The following is a 21,474-nucleotide window of genomic DNA, read 5'->3' on the forward strand; positions in this document are numbered from 1 at the left end:
CATAGTGGACTATGTACTTGGTCTCCACTCCAGGATGGCTGAGTATATGAAAAACGCAACTAAAAACCTTGAAGCTAGCCAGGAACTGAAAGGAGCCTGGCATGACCAAAAGGCTGTACTGACTGTTCAGCCCGGACAGAAAGTGTGGGCGTTGGAGCATTTGGCCCCAGCAGCCCTCCAGGACAAATGGATTGGCCCCCTTACAATTGTTGAACTGAAAGGGGAGGTTACCTACTTGGTAGACCTTGGAACCCCTAGGAGTCCCCACAGGGTACTTCATGTCAAGAGACTTAAACCATATGTTGTCAGGGCAGACATGGGCTTGCTCATGGCTACTGATGAAGGACAGGAGGAAGAGAGTGACCCACTCTCTGACCTGCTTTATCAGAACCCTGATGATGGGTCAGTTGCTGGTGTAGCCTTGCAGGCAGCCTCACTGACCAGCAGCAAACTGACTGCAGAAAACTTCTCAGTCAGTTCAGACATATGCTTTCTCTGACTCCAAGTCAGACTACCTGGTGCACACATGAAAAGGGCACTGGGGACAGTCTGCCTATTAAAAATAAGATTTATAGGCAACCTGACCATATCAGGGACTGTATAAGGACAGAAGTCCAAAAGATGTTGGATTTGGGAGTGATTGAACCCTCAGTTAGTCCTTGTAGTAGTACTGGTACCTAAACCTCACACCACAGATGGCAAGATAGAAATTAGGTTTTGTGTAGACTACAGGTGTCTCAATGCCGTCACTAGGACTGATGCCCATCCCATCCCCAGGGCAGATGAGCTAATTGATACTTTGGCCTCATCCAAGTTTCTAAACACATTTGACCTGACAGCTGGCTACGGGCTATCTGACGGTTCAATAACTCCCAAATCCAACATTTTCTGGACTTCTGTCCTGATACAGTCCCTGATATGGCCAGGTTGTCTATAAATCGTATTTGTAATAGGCATACTGTCTCCAGTGTTCACTTCATGAGTGCACCAGGTAGTCTTAACGCAGTCAGAGAAAACATGATTCTGAACTGATTGAGCACCTCTCTGCAATCAGTTTGCTGCTGGGCAGTGAGGCTGCCTCCCAAGGCCACATTATCAACTGAGCCATCATCAGGGTTCTGTGAGAGGGGGTCAGGGAGTGGATCACTCTCTTCCTCCTGTCCCTCATCAGTAGCCATGAGCAAGCCCATGTCAGCCCTGTCTACATATGGCTTTAGACTGTTGACATGGAGAACCCTGTGGGTACTCCTGGGAGTTCCTAGGTCTACTAAGTAAGTAACCTCTCCCTTCTGTTCAACAATAGTGTGGGGTCTACTCCACTTGTCTTGGAGAGCCGCTGGGGCCACAGGCTCCAACACCCACACTTTCTGTCCTGGCTGGTAAACAGTAAGTACAGCCTTTTGGTCATTCCAGGCTTTTTGCAGTTCCTGGCTAGCCTCAAGGTTTTTAGTTGCCTTTTTCATGTATTCAGCCACCCTGGAGCGTAGACCAAGTACATAGTCCAGTATGTCTTGTTTTGGGGGCTTGAGAGGTAACTCTCATCCTTCCTTCACCAAACACAATGAACCCCTGACAGGGTGACAAAACAAACGTTCAAAAGGGCTGTAACCAACCCCCTTTTGAGGCACCTCCCTGTATGCAAATAAAAGGCAGGGCAAGAGTATGTCCCATCTTTGCCTAAGCTTTTCTGGGAGTACTTTAATCAAGCCCTTTAAGGTTTTGTTGAACCTTTCAACCAAACCATTGCATTGTGGGTGATAGGGTGTGGTGAACGTCACTCCACACTCCTTCCACATTGCTCTTAAGTAACCAGACATAAAGTTTGTTACTCTGTCTGATACTACCTCCATAGGAAAACCCACTCTTGAGAAAATTCCCAACAGGGCTCTTGACACCACAGGTGCTGTGGTGGTCCTAAGGGGGATAGCTTCTGGGTACATGGTAGCATGATCATCTACCTCCAGAATAAATCTGTGCCCAGATACTATTGGGGGATCCATGGGACCAACAATGTCAATCCCCACCCTTTCAAAGGGCACCCCCACCACAGGTAGTGGTATCAGGGGGGACTTTGTCGTGCCACCTGCCTTGCCACTGGCTTGGCAGGTTACATAGGAGCAACAAAACTCCTTTGTGTCTTCAGTCATGTGGGGCCAGTGAAAGTGAGGGACAAGTCTGTCCCAAGTATTGTTCTGGCCCAGGTGACCTGCTAAAGGGATATCATGGGCTAGGGTCAATAGGAAGCCCCTGAACTTCAGAGGAATAACCAACCTCCTGGTGGCACCAGGCTTGTGGTCTCTACACACTGAATACAGGAGTCCAACATCCCAATAAACCTTATGGGGACCACTAGCATTCCCAGCAGCGTCAGCAGCAGCTTGCTGTCTGAGGGCTTCAAGAGAGGGGCAGCTCTGCTGCTCCTGGATCAGATCTGCCCTGGAAGGGCCCCCTGTCCCCAATAACTCAACCTGATCAGGCTCAAGCTCCTCTGGGACAGTTCCTTCTTCAGGACTGTGATCATCTCCCTCAAGAGACTGATCCTCCTTCTTTGTCAAGGGGGAAGGCTCTGCCTTAACCCTTCTGCTCCTCCTCTTGGCTGGCACTTGGTCCATTGTTCCAGAAACCAAGGCCTTTTCAGTTTTAGACATTTAGGCCTGTGACCTGGTCACAGCAAACACATCTGAAGGGATGCCCAGCATTTATGCATGAGTCCTGAGCTCTACTTCTGCCCAAGCTGAATTCTTTAGATCATTTCCAAGCAAGCATTCGACTGGTGGGTTTGCACTCACCACAACCTTCTTAATGCCAGTTACCCCTCCCTAGGAGAAGTTAACAACTGTCAGAGAATGGTCTCTTCTGACGTTGCTAGCAATGGGCACTTGGTACATTTCACACACTATAATCTGCCCAGGATCCACAAGATCTTTTGTCAACATAGTGACACTTGCTCCTGTGTCTCTGAATGCCAAATCCTGTGTTCCATTGATTAAAGGCTGTTGCCTGTACTTGCTCAAGTTACTGGGACTCACAGAGGGGGTCATATCCATGCCCCCATCACAGACACGAACAGCCTGAGTGGTTTCTCTGACTAGGCCAGAGCCCAACTCAGTACCCAGGGTCAACCCTATTAAACCCTTGATTTGTGTATTCCCACCACCAATTGTAACTGCACTAGGGGGAGAATGTACTTTAGGAGCATTGGTGGAGGCTGGAGTATTCTTTTTGGACTTGGTACAATCACTGGCCCAGTGTGTCTTTTGCTTACAGACTTTGCACCATGGTTTCTTTTGGTCTTTCCCTTTGATGGACTTTGAATCCCCACCTAAATGTGATTTTGGGGCCCTTGTGAAGACTTCTGGTCTTTACCCTTCTCCCCACCCTTGTCAGAGTTCTTGGAATCTTGCTTCATAGGGTCACCACCTTGGTTCTGTACCTTCTGCCTCACCCTGGTTCTCACCCATTTCTCTGCCTTCTTTCCCAATTCGTGGGGAGGGGTCAGATTAGAGTCTACCAGGTACTGGTGCAACAGCTGATTTTGACAGTTATTAAGAATCTGCTCCCTCATTATCAGATTATACAATCCTTTGAAGTCACACATTTTACTGCCCAATAACCAACCTTCCAGAGCCTTAGCAGAACAGTCAATAAAGTCCACCCAGTCTTGCTTTTGTGCTTTTTGGGTCTCCCTGAGCTTTAACCTGTAGTGTTCAGTGGTTAGGCCAAACCCATCTATCAGTGCACTTTTCAAGACCTGGTTGTAGAAGAGTAGGATCTGCTGATTACCAGTCTGAGAAGGTGGCCTGCCATAGGAGTGGCTTATGGGTTTATATAAAAGGTAGTGATATAGGTAGCATATACCAGAGTAAGGGGTGCAAGCACACCCTTACCCAGGTTGCAGTAGCAGACCTGTGGTGTCATTTTGGAGTGCTTCCCAGGAGTGGCATAATACATGCTGCAGCCCCTGGTAGGCCTCTGATGTACCTATGCCCTACGTACATAGTATACCATAAACTAGGGGCTTATAAGGCACTCCAGAATCCACTTGGATATGTACCTAATGTACATGGATATCATTATAGAGAGGAAGCAGCTAGGCTGTGGTCCTGATTAGCAGGGCCGCAGCCAGACTAAAGTCGAAAAACAGTGAAACACCAGCAAAAAGTGGGGGTATCCATGTGAAGCAGATCCTACTCTCCTACAAGTCGTACAGAAAGAGATAAGAGATGTACATAAAGAGGCAATAAAGGTGAAGATAGAGACAAGAGGGGGCAGAAAGAGGCATGAGAGCAAAATTGGTACAGAAAGAAGCAAAGGAAGTACAGAAAGGTACAAGAGAGGTGTAGAAAGAGGCAAGAGAGGTGCAGAAAGAGGCAAAAGAAGTACAGAAAGAGGAAGAAATGTGCAGAAAGAGACAAGAAAGGTGCAGAAAGAGGCAAGCGAGTGCATAAAGAGGCAAGAAAAGTACAGAAAGAGACAAGAGGGGTGCTTAAAGAGGCAAGAGAGTTGCAGACACAAGCAAGAGAAGTACAGAAATTTGCAAGAGAAGTGCTGAAAGAAGCAAGAGATTTGCAGAAAGTGTCCAGGAGAAGTACATAAAGATGCAGAAATGTGCAGAAATAGGTGTGAGAGGTACTGAATGAGGCAAGTGAGGTACAGAAAGAGGCAAGAGAGGTGTAGAAAGAGGCAAGAGAGATGCAGAAAGTGGCAAAGGAAGTGCAGAAAGAGGAAGAAATGTGCAGAAAGAGGCAAGAGAGGTGCAGAATGAGGCAAGAGAGTGCTTAAAGAGGCAAGACAAGTGCTGAAAGAAACAAGAGGGGTGCTTAAAGAAAGCAAGAGAAGTGCAGAAAGAAGCAAGAGATATGCAGAAAGAAGCAAAAAGAATCAAGAGAAGTGCATAAAGAGGAAGAAATGTGCAGAAATAGGCAAGAGAGGGACAGAAAGAGGCAAGAGATGTGCATAATGAGGCAAGTAAGGTGAAGAAAGAGGCATCTGAAGTGCAGAAATAGGCAAGAGAAGTGCAGAAGGAAGGAAAAGAGGTGCAGAGAGAAGCAAGAATAGTGAAGATAGAAGCAAAAAAGTTGTAGAAATAAGAGAGTGAGGTACAGAAAGAAGCATATGAGGTGCAGAAAGAGGCAGGAGAGGTGCCAAAAGAGGCATGAGACATGCAGAAAGAGGCAGGAGAGGTGCAGCAATAGATCAAGAGGGATGCAGAACCATGCAAGAGGGGTGCAGAAAGAAGCAAGAGAGGTGCAGGTCGAGGCAAGACAAGTGCAGAAAGAGGCAAGAGAAGTGCAGAAGGAAGGAAGAGATGTGCATAAAGAGGAAACAGTCTGAAGAAATAAGAAAGAGAGGTGCAGAAGAAGAAAGAGAAATGCAGAAAGAGGCAAGAGAAGTGCAGAAAGATACAAGGGAGGTGCCGAAATAGGCAAGAGGGGTCCAGAAAGAGACAAGACATATACAAAAAGAAGCAAGAGAGGTTCAGAAAGATACAAGAAAATTACAGAAGGGGCAAGAGAGATGTAGAAAGAGGTAAGAGGGTGCAGAAAGAGGCAAAAGAAGTACAGAAAGAGGGAGAAATGTGCAGAAAGAGACAAGAGAGGTGCAGAAAAAGGCAAGCGAGTGCATAAAGAGGCAAGAAAAGTACAGAAAGAGACAAGAGGTGTGCTTAAAGAGGCAAGAGAGTTGCAGACAAAAGCAAGAGAAGTACAGACATTTGCAAGAGAAGTGCTGAAAGAAGCAAGAGATTTGCAGAAAGTGTCCAAGAGAAGTACATAAAGATGCAGAAATGTGCAGAAATAGGTGCAAGAGGTACTGAATGAGGCAAGTGAGGTACAGAAAGAGGCAAGAGAGATGTAGAAAGAGGCAAAAGAGGTGCAGAAAGAGGCAAAAGAAGTACAGAAAGAGGGAGAAATGTGCAGAAAGAGACAAGAGAGGTGCAGAAAAAGGCAAGCGAGTGCATAAAGAGGCAAGAAAAGTACAGAAAGAGACAAGAGGTGTGCTTAAAGAGGCAAGAGAGTTGCAGACAAAAGCAAGAGAAGTACAGACATTTGCAAGAGAAGTGCTGAAAGAAGCAAGAGATTTGCAGAAAGTGTCCAAGAGAAGTACATAAAGATGCAGAAATGTGCAGAAATAGGTGCAAGAGGTACTGAATGAGGCAAATGAGGTACAGAAAGAGGCAAGAGAGATGTAGAAAGAGGCAAGAGAGGTGCAGAAAGAGGCAAAAGAAGTACAGAAAGAGGAAGAAATGGGCAGAAAGAGACAAGAGAGGTGCAGAAAGAGGCAAGCGAGTGCATAAAGAGGCAAGAAAAGTACAGAAAGAGACAAGAGGGGTGCTTAAAGCGGCAAGAAAGTTGCAGACAAAAGCAAGAGAAGTACAGAAATTTGCAAGAGAAGTGCTGAAAGAAGCAAGAGATTTGCAGAAAGTGTCCAAGAGAAGTACAAAAAGATGCAGAAATGTGCAGAAATAGGTGCAAGAGGTACTGAATGAGGCAAGTGAGGTACAGAAAGAGGCAAGAGAGGTGTAGAAAGAAGCAAGAGAGGTGCAGAAAGTGGCAAAGGAAGTGCAGAAAGAGGAAGAAATGTGCAGAAAGAGGCAAGAGAGGTGCAGAATGAGGCAAGAGAGTGCTTAAAGAGGCAAGACAAGTGCTGAAAGAAACAAGAGGGGTGCTTAAAGAAAGCAAGAGAAGTGCAGAAAGAAGCAAGAGATATGCAGAAAGAAGCAAAAGATATGCAAAAAGAATTAAGAGAAGTGCATAAAGAGGAAGAAATGTGCAGAAATAGGCAAGAGAGGTACAGAAAGAGGCAAGAGATGTGCATAATGAGGCAAGTAAGGTGAAGAAAGAGGCATTTGAAGTGCAGAAATAGGCAAGAGAAGTGCAGAAGGAAGGAAAAGAGGTGCAGAGAGAAGCAAGAATAGTGAAGAAAGAAGCAAAAAAGTTGTAGAAATAAGAGAGTGAGGTACAGAAAGAAGCATATGAGGTGCAGAAAGAGGCAGGAGAGGTGCCAAAAGAGGCATGAGACATGCAGAAAGAGGCAGGAGAGGTGCAGAAAGAGATCAAGAGGGATGCAGAAACATGCAAGAGGGGTGCAGAAAGAAGCAAGAGAGGTGCATGTCGAGGCAAGACAAGTGCAGAAGAGGCAAGAGAGGTGCAGAAAGAGGAAAGAAGGATGCAAAAAGAAACAAGATAGGTACAGAAATAAACAAAAGAAGTCCAGAAAGAAGCAAGAGAGGTGCAGAAAGAGGAAGACGTGCAGAATGTATTATTTATTTATTTTATTTATTTTAAGTATTTATAGAGCGCGACTGATACCTTGCAGGCTTCCTGGCGCTGGAGAATACTCTGCTGAAGGATAGACCGGAGTAGTTAGCAGGTGGGCAGAATTTAGGGGAATAGCCAGGTCTTGATGCGCTTCCTAAATGGAAGAAGTTGTGAGATCTGGCGTATGTCAATAGGCAGACTGTTCCATAACTTGGCCGCTGCGACCCTGAAGGATCTGCCCCCGGTTCTGGCTTTGTTGAATCTGGGCACCTTTACCAGACGGGCTGATGATGATCGTAAGTCTCTGGTGGGAGTGTACCACAGGAACAAAGCTTGCAGGGGTCTGGGCCCGAGTCCATGCAGAGCCTTAAAGACGATGCAGAGGGACTTGAATGCCACACGCTGCTTTAAGGGTAGCCAATGGAGCTCGGCCAGGGCTGCTGTGGCCGAAGACCTTCTCGTCCAGCCAAGAGCCAGCTTGGCGGCGGCAGATTGAATTCTTTGAAGTCAGTCCATCAGCGTGACTGGAGATTCAAGGAGCAGGGAGTTACAATAGTCAATGCGACTGAGTATTGTGCATCTGACTATCGACGCCCGGGCTTGTGCTGGGAGGAGTGGCATGATTTTACGCAGGGAGGGTAGCAGGGCTGTGCAGATCCCCACTGTTTTTGCTACCTGGGTTTCCGTACTCAGCTTGTTATTGAGCATGGCTCCCAGGTTGCGGACCGAGGAGACTGGCAGAGGTTTATCCCTAGTCTCAGGTGGCCAGAATTCACTCGGAAAGGGGCGGGGTGTGTTGGTGGCCGCACAGAACAGAACCTCTGTTTTGGAGGAGTTGAATTGGAGGGAGTTTCTGTGGAGCCACCCAGCCGTCTCTCTTAAGCAGTCATGGAAGTTGGTTAAAGGAATGGAGTCTTCTCCTTCCCAAGAGAGAATGAGCTGCGTGTCATCAGCGTAGTTGATCGTTTTTATCCTGAAAGACTTAATTAACGTGATCAACGGGATGAGGTACACGTTAAAAAGAATGGGGCTGATGGAGGAGCCCTGGGGAACTCCCTGAGGCACCGGTGCGAAGGTGGATTGGAATGGGGGGAGGGAGACAGCCTGTCTCCTGTCCCACAGGTAGGAGTGAAACCAGAGCAGCGCTGTGCCATCCACGCCTGCCTCACCTAGTCTCTGCAGCAGCGTGCTGTGGTTGACCGTATCGAATGCGGCAGACAGGTCCAGCAGTATCAGTGCTACTGGCTGGCCCCTGTCTGCACGCATGCGAAGGTCTTCCATGGCTGTCAAGACCGCTGTTACGGTGCCGTGGGCGGGACGGAATCCGAACTGATGATCGTCTAGAAAGTTGTTCTGTTCTAGATGACAGGAAAGGCAAGAACTGACCCATCGTTCAGCGACTTTCGCCGGAAATGGTAATAGGGAGATGGGTCGGTAGTTAGATAGACAGTCTGGACTCAGGGAGGGTTTTTTTAGGAGTGGGGTGACCAGCGCCTGTTTCCATGAGGTTGGGACATAACCACTGTGCAAGGACTGGTTACATATTTGGCGCATGGTGCCGAAAAGTTCAGTTCCAAGACTTGGGAAATTTTAGGGGGCAGGGGGTCGAGTGGGGAGCCCGAGGTAATTCCAAGCGCCAGTCTTTCAAACTCGGAGACCGGGATAGGAGGAAATTCCCGTAATCTGGCCGTCAGGACGGAGCCTGGAGGCGTCAGGTTTTGAGAACTGGTACTGGATCCCTGAATGTTAGGTGCTCCCAGAGAAGGGGGTGTTTTCAGGTTTTGAATGATGGTGTTTATTTTGTTGATAAAAAATGCTGCGAGGTTATCACAGAGGGCTTGGGTGGGGGGCTGCGAAGAAGTTACACAGTCTGGATGGGTTAAGTTTTTAAGAATCTGGAAGATACTTTTCGAACTGTTGGTGGCATTGGTGATGGTGGAACAGTAATAGTTGGCCTTATTATGGGCAATGGCAGTTTTGTACGCCCGGAGGTTGTCTTTCCAAAGAGATTTGTTGGTGTCAGAATAGCCTTGCCTCCATCTTCTCTCTGCTTGTCTGCAGGCTAGTTTGAGTGCTCTCAATGAGTCGTCGAACCAGGGGGCAGGTGCTCGTCTCTTTGGTTTGCCCTTTTTCTGAGGGACGAGGCGGTTGGAGATGTTGGAAATCCTTGAGCAGAGGGACAGATAGTTGTCCTCTACCGACTGAGCGATGGAGAAGCTGTCTTCCACCTCAAAAACCGGGCCGGTCAGTCTTAGTTTATCCAGAGCTTTCCAATCTCTGAACAAAAGATCGGGGCCGGAGCTGAGTGACGATCTGCTGGCCCTGCTGTCGGCTATGTGAAATTTAATGAGCGCATGGTCGGTCCAGCACATAGGCAGAATGTCGCTCAGGAGTACTAGCTGGGGGGAGGAAAAGATTAAATCGAGCTGGTGCCCTGCGGAGTGTGTAGGCTTATTGACCAGCTGGGAGAGTCCCATACCTTCACAGGAAAGTAGTAGATTGTTAAGAGCGGAGTCTAGGCTGCCGTTGGGCCATAAGTTAAAATCGCCCAAGACGATCAACTTGTTGTGAGAGGTAGCCATATTAGTAAGGGTGGTGAGGAGCGACTGCTGCTGAGTGGAGTTAAAAGCTCCCGGTGGGCGGTAACAAATCACAACCGTGAAAGTTATTCCGGAGTGGCAGTCGATTGAGAGTCCAAGTATTTCCGTGCCGGCCACTGGGTCCATATCAAGAGTTTTTACGGTCCAGGAGGCTCTATATATTATACCGACTCCACCACCCCGACCCTTAGGTCTAGGGAGATGCAGGATTTTAAAATCTTGAGGACAGGCCCAATCCAATTCAATATTACAGTCGGAGTGGGTCCAGGTCTCCGTCAGGAATAGAGCATCAAGATGGTGATTATCGATCAACTGGGAGATTTCGTTAGCATGTTTAGGCAAAGACCTGACGTTCAGCAGGCCACCCGACAGTAAACCTTTGCAGGCAATGTCGTGCAGAGGATAGGCGGTGTCAAAGAAGGACAGATGGCCTTCATGAGCGTGGTCTCTGAGTCGGATTAAAGACTCGCGCGCCAGAGGCGAAGGGCTAGTGGTGGATAGGGGGGCTGGAGCCTCAGGGGTCGCTCCGGGCGCTACCGAGGCGCGGACGAGCTTGCCTTATGCGCGCCTTCGGCGCGCATTCGCCGCGCCCGCTGCGCTCGTCCGCTGCGCTTCCTGCAGGGGCTCATGTTTTATAGTCGAAGTCAGTGCGTAGGAAGGGGGCGTGGCCAGCCGCGGTGGGCGTGTCTGGCGGCGACCAGGAAATGGCTGCAGGACGCAATGTGCTCTAAGAGCGAAGCGACAAGCTGTCTGCCGCTAAGCTCAGGAGCAGGTAAGGCCAAGGTTTTTTAAGGGTGCATATGGTTTTAAAATCACACACAATACACAAGTATACAAAGTTTAAAATAGATTAGCGACTACCGGCTTCCGCCTCAGTAGTGTTCTCAGGTTGTCAATGAAGTGCTGGCGCTTTGGCGCGCGATATTATTCAAACTGGGCGGAAGGGGCGTGGCCAGCCGCGGTGGGCGTGTCTGGCGGCGACCAGGATATGGCTGCAGGACGCGATGTGCTCTAAGAGCGAAGCGACAAGCTGTCTGCCGCTAAGCTCAGGAGCAGGTAAGGCCAAGGTTTTTTAAGGGTGCATATGGTTTTAAAATCACACACAACACACAAGTATACAAAGTTTAAAATAGATTAGCGACTACCGGCTTCCGCCTCAGTAGTGTTCTCAGGTTGTCAAAGAACACTACTGAGGAAAAAAAGAAAGAAGCAAAACATATGCTGAATTAAGCAAAAGAGGTACAGGAAGAGGAAGAAATATACAGAATATACAGAAAGAGGAAAGAGAGGTGCTGAAAGAGACTAAAGAAATGCAGAAAGAGGCAAGAGAGGTACATAAAGAGGCAAGAGACGTGCATAAAGAGGCAACAGGAGTGCAGAAAGAGGCAAGGGAGGTGCAGAAAGAGGCAAGACGAATGCAGAATGAAGCAAGAGAAGTGCAGAAATAAGCAAGAGATGTGAAGAAAGAAGCAAGAGATGTGCAGAAAGAGGAAGAAATTTGCGGAACGAGGCAAGAAAGGTGCAGAAAGTGGTAAGAGAGATGCAGTAAGAAGCAACAAAAGAGCTGAACGAAGCAAGAGAGGTACAGAAAGAGGAAGAAATATGCAGAAAGAGGTAAGAGAGGTACAGAAAGAGGAAAGAGAGCTGTAGAAATAGGCAAGAGAGGTGCTGAAAGAGGCAAAATAAGTGCAGAAAGAGGAAGAAATGTGCAGAAAGAGGCAAGAGAGGTGCGTAATGAGGCAAGAGAGTGCTTAAAGAGGCATGACAAGTGCCACAAGAAACAAGAGAGGTGCTTAAAGAGGTAAAAGAGGGGCAAAACAAGCAAGAGAAGTGCAGAAAAAAGCAAGAGATGGGCAGAAATAAGCAAGAGAGGTACAGAATGAGGCAAGAGATCTGAATAAAGAGGCAAGAAAGGTGAAGATAGAGACAAGAGGGGAGCTGAAAGAGGAATGAGAGGTGCTGAAAAAAGCAATAGAGGTGCAGAAAGAAGCATGAATATTGAAGAAAGAAGCAAGTGAGGTGAAGAAAGAGGCAAGAGAAATGCAGAAAAAGGCAAGAGTCATGCAGAAATAGGTAAGAGAGGCATAGCAAGAGATCAAGAGGGTTGCAGAAACAGGCAAGAGAGTTGCAGAAATAGGCAAGAAAGCTGCAGAAAAGAGCAAGATAAGTGCAGAAAGAAGCAAGAGAGGTGCAGAAAGAGGCAAGAGAAGTGCAGAAAAAAAGCAAGAGATGTGCAGTAAGAAGCAAGAGATGTGCATAAAGAGTCAAGTGAAGTACATAAAGAGGTAGAAACATACAGAAATAGGCAAGAGAGGTACAGAAAGAGGCAATATATGTGCATAAAGAGGCAAGAAAGGTGAAGATAGAGACAAGAGGGGAGCTGAAAGAGGAATGAGAGGTTCTGAAAAAAGCAATAGATGTGCAGAAGGAAGCATGAATATTGAAGAAAGAAGCAAGTGAGGTGCAGAAAGAGACAAGAGAGGTGCAGAAAAAGGCAAGAGTCATGCAGAAAGAGGTAAAAGAGGTGTAGCAAGAGATCAAGAGGGGTGAAGAAACAGGCAAGAGAGTTTCAGAAAAAGGCAAGAAAGCTGCAGAAATAAGCAAGATAAGTGAAGAAAGAAGCAAGAGAGGTGCAGAAAGAGGCAAGAGATGTGCAGAAAGAGCAACAAATAAAAAGAGATAGGCAAGATAAGTGCAGAAAGAGTCAAGAGAGATGCAGAAAGGGACAAGAGAAGAGCATAAAGAGGCAAGAGAAGTGCAGAAAGATATAAGGGATTTGCAGAAATAGGTAAGAGATGTGCAGGAAGATACAAGAGAATCGGAGAAGGGGGCAAGAGAGGTGCAGAAAGAGGTAAGAAGGGTGCAGAAAGAAGGAGGTTAGGTGCAGAAAGAAGCAAATGAAGTGCATAAAGAAGCAAAAGAGGTACAGAAAAAGCAATAAATGTGCAGAAATGAGCTTGAGAGGTACGGAAAGACAAGAGTGATGTAGAAAGAAGTAAGAGAGGTGCAGAAAGAACAAGGGAAGTGCAGTAAAAGGCAAAAGTGGTGCAAAAAGATGCAAGAGAGGTGCAGAAAGAGGCAAGAGAAGTGCAGAAAAAAAGCAAGAGATGTGCAGTAAGAAGCAAGAGATGTGCATAAAGAGTCAAGTGAAGTACATAAAGAGGTAGAAACATACAGAAATAGGCAAGAGAGGTACAGAAAGAGGCAATATATGTGCATAAAGAGGCAAGAAAGGTGAAGATAGAGACAAGAGGGGAGCTGAAAGAGGAATGAGAGGTGCTGAAAAAAGCAATAGATGTGCAGAAGGAAGCATGAATATTGAAGAAAGAAGCAAGTGAGGTGCAGAAAGAGACAAGAGAGGTGCAGAAAAAGGCAAGAGTCATGCAGAAAGAGGTAAAAGAGGTGTAGCAAGAGATCAAGAGGGGTGAAGAAACAGGCAAGAGAGTTTCAGAAAAAGGCAAGAAAGCTGCAGAAATAAGCAAGATAAGTGAAGAAAGAAGCAAGAGAGGTGCAGAAAGAGGCAAGAGATGTGCAGAAAGAGCAACAAATAAAAAGAGATAGGCAAGATAAGTGCAGAAAGAGTCAAGAGAGATGCAGAAAGGGACAAGAGAAGAGCATAAAGAGGCAAGAGAAGTGCAGAAAGATATAAGGGATTTGCAGAAATAGGTAAGAGATGTGCAGGAAGATACAAGAGAATCGGAGAAGGGGGCAAGAGAGGTGCAGAAAGAGGTAAGAAGGGTGCAGAAAGAAGGAGGTTAGGTGCAGAAAGAAGCAAATGAAGTGCATAAAGAAGCAAAAGAGGTACAGAAAAAGCAATAAATGTGCAGAAATGAGCTTGAGAGGTACGGAAAGACAAGAGTGATGTAGAAAGAAGTAAGAGAGGTGCAGAAAGAACAAGGGAAGTGCAGTAAAAGGCAAAAGTGGTGCAAAAAGATGCAAGAGAGGTGCAGAAGGAGGAAAGAGAGGTATAGAAATAAGAAGAAAGGTGTAGAAAAAGCAAGACCAGGAAGAGAAAGTAGCAAGAGAAGAGCAGAGCGAGGCAAGAGAGGTGCACAAAGAAGCATGAGAAGTGCAGAAAAAGGCAGAGGAAGTGCAGAAAGTGTGAGAAGTTGGCCTGATATATGCTGTCCACTAGTTATAGTGGGCACCTTGTATCAGTCCAAACAACCCCTTATTGGTTAAAGGTTAAAGACAACCTTTATTGAAAGCTATCCTAGTGGTAGCTATAGAGAGCAGCCTTCAGGCTAAGTCTTGAAGGAATGTAAAGCAGCTTGTTTTACCAGTCTATAATCCCTTGAGTTCCTAAATGAATGATATCCACACCAGGTATATATATAAACTGTATGTATCTATTACTAAACACACCCTCCTAGTCTCTTTATGAGACTAGAGGTCAAAACACATAAGTTACACTTCAATAATCACAGTAAAATAGCAGAAATACACGTCAGGCCCTAGGGGCGAGCCAAACCATATACTAAAATAGTGGTACAAGAACCACAACTTAACTAGGCACAAGGCCTGGAGCCTGTAGAATCGCTGGGACCCCAAGGAACCATCCAGGTGAGGTGAGGAGCAGACCAGCATAAAGCCGGGTAAGTGCATGAATCTGTATTATAAAAATGTTTTGATAATTTATACCAGTGGATAAATGATATATGGATGCAGTATCAGATATAACTAAGGCATAGCCATGATTAAGTTGCTCTCTCACAACAACAGTACTAAGAACGTTTTTTAGGAGGTTTTATTTTTCTGTCTTTTTTGCAGGATTGCATCTAACACTCCTGTTACAGTCATTCCAATAAATACGCACAGGAGCAAGACAGGTTGTATCTATCCAACCAGTTTTTTCTGTTAGCTATCTTATTTGTTTCTGCACATAAGCACAGTTTTTGCAGTAGCGTTCTCCTTTTCTAAGGTCCTGACGAAAGCCAGGGACATAGTATCCTCAGGCTGAAACATGTAGACCTGCCATTCTATTTGGCCATCTTACAGTTAATTGTTAGAAACTGTATACGCACTGTTTTTATGTTTTGACACTAAGATAGCGCCTATTAATTTTTTTTTAGTATCCTAGTAGTCAATTTTAACTACACCACTTTTTTGCACAAACACTTTAGTTATTTGCACTGCAACCTTCACCCACGATCTAACTTTGAGGCAACTCATCTAGGGCTCATTGTAATCTTCATCTTTTACAATTCCCTGCAATATCTGCTAGCTCCCTTCGATAATTGAGAAGGCTGTAGCATACAGATACACTAGGGTTTGTCACCCAGCGGAATCCCAAATGATGAAGCATGCCACTTTAGTGGGTGATGGGATTCTATCCTCATAAAAAAGACTCTCCTAATGAATTCACTTTGACTGGTTGCTGTTAGAGTTGAACTTATTTCTCTCTTTTTTTCAGACCAACAGTTTTTCCATTGTTTTTTGATGTGTAGGTTGGGGACTGAATCCTGTTTGGTCTTTAAATATTTTCCCTTGGACCCCCTTTTTGAATGATTCTGTGGCTGCGGGTCCTCTTCGTTTCAGGTTTATATACCCCCAGTGAGGCTGGTATAATTATTAGAGCACTCTTTTTACGCCCAACTCTTTTGATTGCCATGGCTGTGTTTACAGGTCTATCCTTTGATGATGACGTTTTTTAAGCGATTTTGACAACTAATCCTAGCATTCTTGACACAATACCAGACGGAGTGATCAACCCACATGAGGATTGGCATACTTTGCTAAATTTAAAGAAATCACATTCTCGCACGTTTATCCACGGAGCCATTAAGATGGAGTATCTCCGTGGTAACTGTGCACCAACAGGCCTTATCGTTACTAATGCCCCGAGGCTTTTTTTGACTGATAAAACATTTCTTAAAGATTGGTCATTAATTGCATGGAGATGCACGCGCTATTGGCTGATCCTTATTATTAGTACAGCCAAGAGGGTTGCTGATGTGATTCTTATCGAGATCCAGCTTCTTGAAGGCCAGATTAAAACAACAATATCAAGTGCCTTGTTTAAAAGGAACCTCGAACAAACAAATAAGTCTAATAAGGAACATAAAGACACAATTTTGTTAACAGAAATTGACAAATTCAAGAAAGATTTGGCACGTTTTTCACTAGAGAAGGTGTACCCATATACTAGTGATAAATATATACCTCCTAAATATAATAAAAAGGGAAAGAGGTACGGTTCAAACTATTCAACATCTAGTTCAGATTCTTATTCTAGTGATTCGGACAACTCAACTTTTAATACACAACAAAATAGAGGTAGGGGTCAGTACACAAGGTTCAATCATAAAAGAGGCACACATGGTCCTTATCAACAACAAGGACAGTGGTGGCCTCCAGCCCCATGGGGTTATCAACCTCCACTGTTTCAACAACCTTTGCCTCATTTTCCGCCACAGCCACAATTCTTTGGTAACCAGCCTTTTTTAGGGCAGGGCCGAGGACGCAACAGAGGCAGGAGAAGAGGGCTTCCCCAGGTACATTGGGACACCGAACAGTCTCTACCGAACACTCGCAGCAGAAAAGGACAACAACAGCAAGCAGGGACAAGCACAGACACGGTGATCTAGTGGTTAACTTAAGTTAACGGACTCTTACTGAAGATGAACAGCGAGTACTTAACAGAGGTTTAGGTTTTGTTCCTACCAATCTGGGCGATCCATTTCAGTTAAGATGTGAATTGGCTAAGTTATTCAGAAAAATACGCCTGCATTTCTTTTTCAAATCAAAATAAAGTGACACCAATGCTCTGTCAGGAGTATTCCAAACAACTAATACAGGCCTTAAAAAACCTTCCACCTTCAATCCACCCACACATCAGATAACGGACCAGGTTTTGGTTTTTGAGAAGACAGTAACTCATGACATCATGGCACTCTGTGCCAGTAGAAGTACTACTTATCTAAATGTACCTACAGTGGAGAAACAAGCCTTGGATACATTAAGGTGTGTTGCCACTCAGTTTGTGTCCATCCCTATGGGTGTTGGGCTCCCATTATGGGTAAAAGGAAAGCTGCAGAGGGAGGACTGATGGGCAGTAGCAAAAAGGGTAAAAAAGCTAAGAAAAGTACTCATGCTGTCATGAATTGCGTTTTGACCAGAATTGAGGAGATTGTTAATGAATGTGAGGATTCTTTGGCTGGCGGACAGGTGGGGGGTCAGACAGTTAATACCGCCCCAAATCACAACAATACAATTCCATCTATGTTTCATAGCCAGCGTCTGACTAAACAACAAAGTACTATCCCTGCCCCTATCATAACAATCCCTGATCCTCAAGTCATCCCTGTACAGTCTATGGGCACTATGAATGTCATAGAAGCAGACCCAGAGGCCCCTGATTGTGCCCCTCAACCTATTTTATGTTCTAATAGGTTCGCCCCCCTCGATCCGGATCTATCTTACTCCACTAGTTCTGCAGCAAAGCCTATTGTGGATCTTGTGACTCCTATCAGGTCCGATGTCGATACCTTGGCGGCGCTCCCAGATAGAATTAAGAGATTAGAGGAGTTGGTGGTGGATCTCAATAAGAGGGTGGAGAGCCTTGTTGTAAGCCAAGTTTTTTCCCCGACACCCCCCGTTCTTCCACCATCTTCTGGGGTCGTCCCTTCTAGGAAGAAGTTTACTCCACCCAAGCTAATCCCCCCGAAAATCAATGTTGATTCTGTATATGGGGGAGCTTACAATGAGGATAATAATACCAGAATAAATGGTCTTAGTAAGTCATATGCAGATATGACAAGATGCTCCGAGCCAGTAAGTGCACCAAATGTAAACTCTCTCAATAGGCGCTCCTCTAGTTCTCTCCTGCCTCTTAGACGGGGTAATAATAATCTATCACTCCATACGCCACTTTACTCGCCCACCTCCCATCATGTTCAGGCTAAGTCCTCTGTCTTCATGACCCACGTACCGAAATTACCATCACGGTGCACTTCTGAAAACAGTGATTCATTACATAACAAAGCTATACACTGGCTGAGACATGTCAGAGGGTGTAGATCGATTATTAGAGAGGACATTACAAGGGTAAGAAGGTTATCACGGGCGGACGCTATTACTGACTGTGTAGAGATTGCATTTGGGGATCCTGCCTTAGCAGAAAACTTACTATTGCTCGAGTATAGGTCATCACCTCCCGCTCATTCTTCAATTCAGATTCGTAGGTTTCCTGCTTGGACCCACTTGAGGGAGGGAGAGGACTCTGGTCTAAGACAAGGGGACTGACTATCTAATTTTCGTACAAGACCCCCCTCACACTCACCTACATTTCATTCTGACGAGGGGCCAGTTCTGAACACCACTCCTGCTCCCAACTTGTCTTTAAAAGGTTTGGGTGAAACTGTCGATATTATGCCAGCTGATGAGGGGTGCCAAGATAGCATGGTGGTGGATGTGGGGATTTCCTCAATGTCCATCCCCTCAGGAGTCATTACGTTTTTATCGTGGAATGTTGCGGGGCTAAAGAGGAATCTCATAGATCCTGTCTGGAGTGATTTCATCGATAAGTTCGATGTCATCCTCTTTCAGGAAACCTGGAGCCTGGTCCCTCTGCATAGATCAGGGTTTATTACCCTCTTTATCCCCGCAATCATGTCCATACGAGGACGACCCTCGGGGGGCCTTTTAATCTGGGTCAATATCAGCTTGAACTGGGTAGTCAAGAGTCATGTAACTACATCTTCTGACCTCTTGCATATATCCATCAATGGGGTTGACCATCAACCCTCCCTCGAAATATTTAACATCTATGCTAGAGGGACCCACGGTGCACAAGTAAGCTCCACTGTATCAGCTCTTGAGTCTGAACTCACAGCAATTACCACTAAGGCGGATGTCATCGTTGCCGGGGATCTCAACTGTACTTTGGAGCCCCTGAGCAGCGATGACATCCTGGGCATTGGAGATGTTGACTCTAAGCCGGGTATACCCCAACTTACTCTCCCGCCAATAAAGAAATGGACCAAGAGAGCTGTGCAACTCAATGCTTTAACTTTGGAGTTTAACCAGAGGGAGACAAATGGACGAACTCGTTCAGATGGCCTGGGAGCCCCTACTTTCACGAGAACTGATGCCCCCTCACGCATTGATTACATCTTGTTGGGCACCGAGCTCTGGCCAGATCTTATCGACATGGAAGTTGTCTATCGGTGTGAGAGCGACCACAGCCCGCTGTCCATGCAACTTAGGCGCGAGTCGGTCACCACTTCCATTGAGCCCTCAAATAAGCAGAGGCCTAGGGCAAGAGAGGTTGTCCCGAATAACTGTAATAGGCGCCTCAAGTGGCCTAGGGTAGTAAAGCGAGAGATGGACCTGAGCAAAATTAAAAGGATAGTGGAAGAAGGCACTGTAGCTTTGGACACGCACATGGGCTGTTTGTCACAGGCTCTCTCTCCCAAAGACTTCTTAGAAGTTTATCAACAGACTGTGGCAAGGGGGGGGGAACTTTTTTGAGCTGCATGAAAAGGGGGATCAAAAGTGCCCCCCCCCCCAAAGACAGAAAACCCTTGGTTTTCACAGGATTGCAGGGAAAAGAGACAGATTTTATCTCGAGCCATAAAATCCAAGGAACAGCCATCCATTGTCAATGCCCGTAAAACTTATTACAAAGCCATAAGGAAGGCGAAGCGACTGTGGGATGAAACTCACTGGCAGGATTTAAAGGCAGCAGCCCTTTTGAAAGACTCAATCTCCTTCTGGAATCTTATCAACATCAGTGATAGGGGAGTGGCCGATCCAATCCCGAATCATATTACGGGGAGTCAATGGCATCTACACTTCTCTGATCTTTACTCACTTAGGGTGTGGTACTTTGAAATTTGGGACCGCGTAGGAAGCAGGGCCCTACCCCTGTCTATTCCGGTATTAGCGAACCGCGAATGGACAATGTGGTATGTACAAGTGCTTTGCATAACATTTCATTGTTAAATGCATATGTATACAATATTATACATTGACTTCGTGGGTTCCATCTAAGAGCGGTGGCCATCTTATGGTTGCCCTCACATAGGATACACATTACAAACAAGTGCGGGCCTTTAGAACACATGTACTTTCTGTTTGACTTCTCTGTGACCTGTGCAGCTTGGCTCCGCTGCCCCAGGTCAGTCCGGTCTCACGAGCTCCCCGTCCTACGGCCACCTGTGATTAGCATCAGGGTTTGACACACCATAAAGCCTTTTCATCCCACACAAGCCTCCAGCTAATCTCTTTCACACCTGACTCTTCCTGCTTTATGGCTTGTTTTATAAACAGGAGATGCCCATGTTTATTGGGGCCTGTTGATATCTGATGTGGGATCTGAGCCTCGCTGGGTAAATAATTGTGGGCTGGCTTAACTGGAATGTGGGATGGTCATCATGACTCTGCCTTTTCGTTTGTAATGAATACATGTAAATGACCATATCGTAAAACAAGTAATGTGTGCCTGAAGCATAATATTTTATATTTAAGGAGAAGCCAGTTTCTGTAATTTTAAGTAGTCTCCTGAGAACATACATTGTGTTGTACTTCTCGGATACCTGTAATTGGTCTGCAGCCAATAAATCGATCTTTGACTTCACCTAGAAGACTCTGTGTTTCTGTAGGTCTGAAACAGGAAGAACCCGAAGTCTTAGGGTGTGTTCCCCTGCACCGCTGGGTTTTAAATTCCCAGTACTTCAGTTGGCGCCCAATGTTGAGCAATTTCAGCGGTACCGGTCCAAGCCAGAGGTTCGTGAGGAGCTTCGTGTGGAAATTCCGGAGGAAGGCCGCCATTTCATCGACCCCTGCATGTCGACGTGGTCCGAAAGTCTTTTCTGCGAGGTTCTCCGCGTCCCGACGGCTACGAAGGACTGCTGCCCTGATTAATCACCCTGTTTTGGACCCTTGACGATTTTGGTAGAGCGAAACAGTCGAGAGAGTCTTCTGGTGACGCCATCGATCATCGATATTCAGTTAAGTATAAGTGGAGCGTCTCCCAGTTTGTTTGGTATCCTTCGGGATTTTTGGTATCCTTCGGGATCGTTTTGATTTGGAGCTTGCAAGTGCCAAAGCCAGAGGACTCGTGTATTCACGAGACTATCGTATTCGATAATCCTTTGAAGTTTGAAACTAGACTAGTGAGCGAAGATGCCTGGTTCTAGTGTATTTGGAAGATTGGTTTGTTTGGGTTGTAGAAGGGATTCCCAATTGGAGGATTCGTGTCCGGTTCCTCCAATTGGAACTCCAACTTATGAGCTTTATGTAAAACATGGCGTGGGCCCCATTGCATATAATGAAGTATGGATCCGATACACCAGAAAGGACGGTGTTTTAAAATAGCCCCAAAATGGTAGTTTCGATACAGATATCTTAGATAATTTGGAAGTTAAATTGTTTAAAAAGAAAGCCCGGCCGGCGATGTTTGATTCTTTCCGCCTATGGCGAAAGGAAGCCAAACAGAAGGAAATTAAGCTAGCGAAAAGGAATACGAGAGAAAGAGGTATGTCAATGATGCAAGCAGCTGTGCAATTTAAAGATAACGAGGAGGAACAAATGAATGAACAGTTACATAGACAGCGCAAACTAGGGATCGATAAATGTTACCCTGTTTTGTCACCCCTTTTGCAAGATGAAAC

This window comes from Triturus cristatus, chromosome 10 (assembly GCF_964204655.1).
Source record: "Triturus cristatus chromosome 10, aTriCri1.1, whole genome shotgun sequence".
NCBI lineage: Eukaryota > Metazoa > Chordata > Amphibia > Caudata > Salamandridae > Triturus > Triturus cristatus.